This window comes from Octopus sinensis, unplaced genomic scaffold, assembly GCF_006345805.1.
Source record: "Octopus sinensis unplaced genomic scaffold, ASM634580v1 Contig00122, whole genome shotgun sequence".
Taxonomy (NCBI): Eukaryota; Metazoa; Mollusca; class Cephalopoda; order Octopoda; family Octopodidae; genus Octopus; species Octopus sinensis.
This window is the reverse complement of record NW_021823668.1, coordinates 3174-9752: the sequence shown is the minus strand read 5'-3', so window position 1 is coordinate 9752 and position 6579 is coordinate 3174. Positions and strand designations below refer to the sequence as shown.

General features: G+C 38.7%; 1 non-coding gene across 1 annotated transcript; it reads right to left on the bottom strand.

Annotated features, from left to right (window-relative positions):
- Window positions 1–4876: 4876 nt before the first annotated feature.
- On the bottom strand, window positions 4877–4948 carry Trnav-cac. The gene has a single exon. It is a non-coding gene; the product is annotated as a tRNA-Val (tRNA).
- Between the last annotated feature and the right edge of the window lie 1631 nt (window positions 4949–6579).

Sequence of the window (6579 nt, the reverse complement as noted above, 5' to 3'; positions counted from 1 at the left end):
TCTCTGTGTTTAGCCTCTAGTGGGTAGTAAAGAAATAGGTATTTCGTCTGTCTTTACGTTCTGAGTTCTCACCCAAAATTTCGGACCTTGTGCCTAGAGTAGTAAAGAAGATTATTGGATTCAATGAGTAGTTCCCTTGAAAAGCGAGAATATGTTTGAGCGCATTCTTTTTCCCAAAGAGCATGATTCAAATTTTCCCTCATTTGGCGGATGTTGTTTGTGTCCGCCCATTGGCTTATAGCATGTAGATCAGAGTACAGATTGGTCTCCTTCTCCATTGATACTTTTCTCCATTTGTTTACTCTTACATGTTTTAGTCATCACATTGTGGCCTTGAAGAATTTTCAGTTCCATGAATTGATCCCAGTACGATGTCTATCGGTATTTTATGTCGAACCGCTATATTAGAGGGATATAAAGACAGCAACACATGTTGTCAACTGATCGTGGGGAACACACACACACACACACATAAATATATATACATACAAACAACAGGCTTCTTCCAGTTTCCGCCTGCCAAATACATTCACAGGCTTTGGGTCGACACGAGGCTACAATAAAAAATCAATTGCCCAAAGTGTCAAGCAGCGGGACTGAACCTCGAATCATGTGATTGAGATGTAAGCTTAGATAGCTTTCTGAAGCTTGCAAATATATCTATTTAGCTGTATTTGATGACTCTTGGGATATCCTTTATATAAACTATAAAAAGAACCGGGCCCACGAAAGTCCCCTGGCGTGGACCACCAATCGCTTCATGTTGTGTTCTGTTCGGCAGGAAATACTTCACCCAATGTAGAAGTAACTTTTCACAATAAGCTTGTCGGTGACGTCTTAGTTTCGGTCTGGTCAACACACGGAATTGATTGTGTAGTCCCTTCTTGCGTAATTGTTCTTCTTGTCCTTTTTGTACTTCTTCCTTTTTTTTTTTTTCCTTGTTCTCTCTGCTCTCAATATTTTGTAGTTATCTTTATGTCTTCTTGAACTTCTATATTTCTTAACTTACCTTGGATTTCATACTGTCACTCCACTTCATCATTAGGCTCTGCAGGTTGGTCCCAGATCCCTCGCCAGAATGTCTTGCTTTATTTTGCATCTGGTATCATTGTTACGTGTTCCTGAAAGTTTTTCTTCTTATTTGCTTAAAAAATCTGTTTTGCCTGAGCTGCTTTTTTTCTATTGTCATATCTTTCAGTTTTGCTTTGATCCTTACTACGCTTTGTTTTAATTCTTTTCTTCCAATATCACATAATAACTGTTATCTCTTATATTTTTGGATGTTCTTTCCAGCATTATTCTTATGCATTCGTTCTGCAATTCCCCCTTTTTTTTGCTTTCACGCATCGTCAAAATCCCTTTCTACTGGGTTCACTCCTGATCCAGCATTCAATTAATGCGCCTCTGTTCTGTTTGCCTCCTTATCCTACCGTCTCTTCCTCTACCTTTGTAAATGAGCAATGTCCCGATGACGCCCGGGCCTGCGCTGCTCAACCACAGGGCACCTGCCGAACTAAAGGCTTTCCCCTTTAGTCCCAGCCCCATTAACACTATTATTTACTACATTTGTATTGGAAATTTTCACTCAACATCGAGATTTGTGTCTTAAGGATAACCACCACCACCAACTGGTATTTTTATGTAGACACCATCTCTTGTAAGATTGTCAACTAAGACTTCAGAGCTCTTACTACCCATAAGTTGGGCCTTTTCCCTTCGCATTTCTCTGTGTTGTGGACCAGGATCATGATTCTCTCAAGGAGATAGGTGAACGGCAGTTGGTCCGGTATCTTCAACCAAATATTGCTCTAGATTCGCAGTTCATTCGCCTTCAGCCCAGGCATGTATTAATTATTTTATTATCATAATCATATAATAATAATAATAATAATATGATAATAATAATTAATAATAATTAATAATATAATAATAATAATAATAATAATAATAATAATAATAATTAATAATAACGTGTCCCTAAAAGAAATGGAGGAGAAACTTTCAAAATACAAAGACCTGGAAATAGAAGGTAATAGAATGTGGAATCTAAAAACAGAAACAATTCCTATATAGTAGGTGCATTAGGCATGATAAAAAAATTCAGACAAATACATAACAAAAACACCAGGACTTACAACACATATAACATACAGAAAATTCACTACTAGGCACTGCACACATCCTACGCAGAACACTTTCCATACAATAAACATCAGAGCATCCAAACAAATCACAGCACATACCAAGGCACACAGAGCTGCGCTCGGTAGTGAAGTGAAAGCACGCTATAAAAATAAAATTGCTGAATAATAATAATAATAATAATAATAATGATAATTATTCTGATTATTATTATTGTTATTATTATTATTATTATTATTATTATTATTATTATTATTATTATTATCATTAATAAACAGTCAAGACGAAGAGCGCGATTCGATTCTAAGATATTTTATTGGTTGGACGATATTTCAACAGTACGTCTGTCTTTGTCAAGTTCAAAATAAGAAGTGATAAAAATTCAAAATGACAGAAATTTAAACGTAAAGTATGAACGAGAGCAACCAGTGTCCACACGTTGGTGGAATGACATCATCAGTTTTTAAGTTACAATTTTATAACAGGTGGAGAGGAAAAGACAAGCAACAGTAACATCAACAAAAACAACAACGTGAACAATACCAATGACAATAAAAAGACTATCTAATAGGCAAGTGTCTTCTACTATAACCTCGGGCCCACCAGAGCCTTGTGAGTGGAAGAATTCCGTCGTATATATATATATATATATATGTATGTATATAGGGAGAGTTCATGAAAAAAACAAAAGACGAAGACAGGTGGTGTACAAAACAAACAGATGTATTAGTATAACGCTCAGGAATAGAAAAAGTCTTTTACCTTTCGAGCCTACGCTCTTCTACAGAAAGGGGCACAGAGAAAAACAAGAAGAGAAAAAAAAATGTGTGTAGTGGCTACCGATGTATATATTTGGGTGTAGGTCTGTGTTTGGTCTCCCAACATCGCCTGACAATCGATGCTGGTGTTTTTTGGTCGGCAAAAGTGACCGATAGAATAAGTACTAGGCTCACAAAGAATAAGTCCTGGGGTCGATTTGCTCGAATAAAAGTGGTGCTCTAGCATGGCCGCAATAAAATGACTGAAACAAGTAAAAGAGAGTAAATGAGAGTAAATATATTGACGTTACTATACCACAACACAGAAATCAAGTTTACAGCAAGATAGTCCGAAGCTTATAAGAGATGTGGTTGAACAAGATATAATAGTAGTCACCGTCGTGAGATGAGATACTTAAAGTTATTCCTAGTTTGTTGCACTCACCGCTAGTCACTGTTTTTGTGTTGTGACACACCTCTGGTCAGCTGCTGGATTACTGCTACACTCTGCTGGCTGCTGGCCGTGGCCGCTGGCCGCTGGCCGCTGGCGCTGGCTACTGCCTCCGTCTGCTGTCTCTGTCTGTACTCTGCTATGGGCTAATGGCTATAACTGCTGAATACACGGTGATGATCCTGGTCAGAAAAGCGAACGAAAGATGAAATTGCTATTAGATCCGGTCCCACTTGAAGTCGTGAATGGTCAGGCATTTTGATGCCGTCGGTAATATTTATTTCATTATTGCCCACATGGGGCTAAACATAGAGGGGGCAAACAACGACAGGCAAAGGGATTAAGTCGATTACATCGACTCCAGTGCGTTAACTGGTACTTAAATATATCGACCCCGAAAGGATGAAAGGCTATGTCAATCTCGGCGGAAGAATCCTGAGCGCGTTTTTTTCTTCCCCTTCGGGTTTAGTAATTCGGTTCGTTTTCTAGCTTTTGCAATTGTTAAATATTCCTGCTAATATATTCTCGAAGATGACCGCTTGCGAGCTAAGCGAGGTTTGGTTGATATTTCTAGCAAAATACGTGACCAAATAAGTTCTCTTCTATTGACTCGTATAAATCTTCATTGGTTTGCCACATATGGAATTTAAGCAAAGTGAGCACATATAACAGTGTAGATTTTTCAGCTGACAGCAAACATGGTCAGACACGAACGCAGGTTTACTTTCTACGGAGCTGTTACCCAACAGCCAATAAAGCAAATGAAAAAGACGAAGAACTTAAACATTGATAATGAGTTCTGATGTCTCAAGACTATTCTTTCTTGTGGTTGTTCAATAATAAGAATGTTTATCTGCAACGAAATCGAAGACAGTTAATCAACAGAATGTGTAGAACAAATTACTTGAAAGAGATAAGCTCGACGACGAAGTTGCTAAAATCTGGCGTTTATTAACTTCTACGCCAGTCTATTACAAGCTCTCTCTTCGCAGCACCAAAGAATTTCTTAAATAGTAAATTCATTCTTATTGGCTTTATGTTTCACTCCAACACTATTCGATGTTTCTTCATGGAGTGTTTCTTTATTACCCACAAGGGGCTAAACGTAGAGGGGACAAACAAGGACAGACAAACGGATTAAGTGGATTACATCGACCCCATTTTGTAAATGGTACTTAGTTTATCGACCCCGAAAGGATGAAAGGCAAAGTCGACCTCGGTGGAATTTGAACTCAGAACGTAGTGGCAGACGAAATACCTATTTCTTTACTACCCACAAGGGGCTAAACATAGAAGGGACAAACAAGGACAGACAAACGGATTAAGTCGATAATATCGACCCCAGTGCGTAACTGGTACTTATTTAATCGACCCCGAAAGGATGAAAGGCAAAGTGAACCTCGGCGGAATTTGAACTCAGATCGTGACGGAAGACGAAATACGACTACGCATTTCGGCCGGCGTGCTAACGGTTCTGCCAGCTCGCTGCCCTCGTAAATATTTAAAAGAAAAGTACTTATTATCTTAGCAGAGCGTAGTTTCGATCTACGGACCTCTGAGTTGTGGGCCCAGCACGCTTCCACTGCGCCACTCTGCTGTACTAGATGTTTCTTCATATATGCTATACAACAAAGGGTTGTCTGTAACTGCAAAGTTAATAAAATTAAACGATGCAGGAACAACTGGCAGCCAGTTCACCATTGTTAGAAAAAATTGTAGTAAGTTTGTGTCCCTGATAGTTACTGCATGCAGTGGGGGTTGAATATTAAATGATGACCTTAAATGAAGAATAGTGTAGCTTATAAAGCACACTAAGAATAGTATAGCTTATAGCTCATAATGTGGAGTCCCATGGCCTAGTGGTTAGAGCAGCGGACTCGCGGTCATGGGATCGCGGGTTCGAATCTCAGAAAGGGCGATGTGTTTGTTTATGAGCGAAATACCTAAGCTCCACGCGGCCCCGGCAGGACGTAATGGCGAACTTCTGCTGACTCTCTCCAAACACATTTTTTTCACTCTTCCTTCCTGCATCTTGCAACTCACCCGCGACGGAGCGGCGTCCCGTCCAGGTGGGGAACCTATGCGCCAAGGAAACCGGGAAACCGGCCCTTATGAGCCAGGCATGGCTCGAGAAGGAACAAAGCAAAAAGCTCATTATGACTGAAATGGCAAAGTAATGTTAAGTATAAATAGGGCGTAGTAGCGACAGAAATATAACGCAAGCACCAACAAAATACAATACCAAAATTGAATGGGAAAATCATGATTGTCAGTGTGGCGTATGCAGCTGTTGGATTTATAGACTCAATTGTTTATTTAGACACATAGTCGTGCGGATTATATTGTAATATGCCTGAACGACATATTTCAAGAAAGCGTGTTGATAGACAAGTCTAATACTTTGATTTATTTGAAAATTTTAGTCAGCTAATCATTCACATCTCAGCAAGCAAGTGAAGAACATACCTGTGTGTGCTTGTGTGTGTTTGTGCTTGCGTATGTGTGTATATACACACATATATATACGTATAAATATACACGCAAGTTACGCTATATATATATATATATATATATATATTATATATATATATATATTATATATATTACGGAGATGTACTTGCATAGCAAGTGATTTGATCTGAGATCGTGTGCTGGAACGAAAACAATTGCAGCGTGGAAGGTGTTTGTAAGCCATTTAAGAAACACACAAAAGCCGTTCGACCTGTTCACTGACAAAAATCCGTGCTGCATCTCTTGTGTGTTTCTTAAATGGCTTACAAACACCTTCCACGCTGAATGGACGGTGCTGAGTTGTCAAACATTTAAACCAAATTTTCTGAAAACAAATTGCCGGACCGTCCCATAGGCCTCCCCTTTGAGAAACACTGATTTAACCTAAATTTGAGACACCAGCAAAAGTCGGATTTCGACTGATGTACTTGCGCATAAAAATGCAAGTTCCTACGACTTTATCGATCGCATTCTCACCTGGAATCGATTTTTGTACTTTTTTCATGACTTGTACACGCCCTGATACCGTTGGTATCTACATATCAAATTTTAGCGCAATCGGATGGAGGATGACCGAGATCCTAGAAGACACACAGACAGACAGAACAGATTTTATATAACATATATATTTATTATATATATATATATATATATATATATATATATATATATACTCTCTCTCTCTTTTACTCTTTTACTTGTTTCAGTCATTTGACT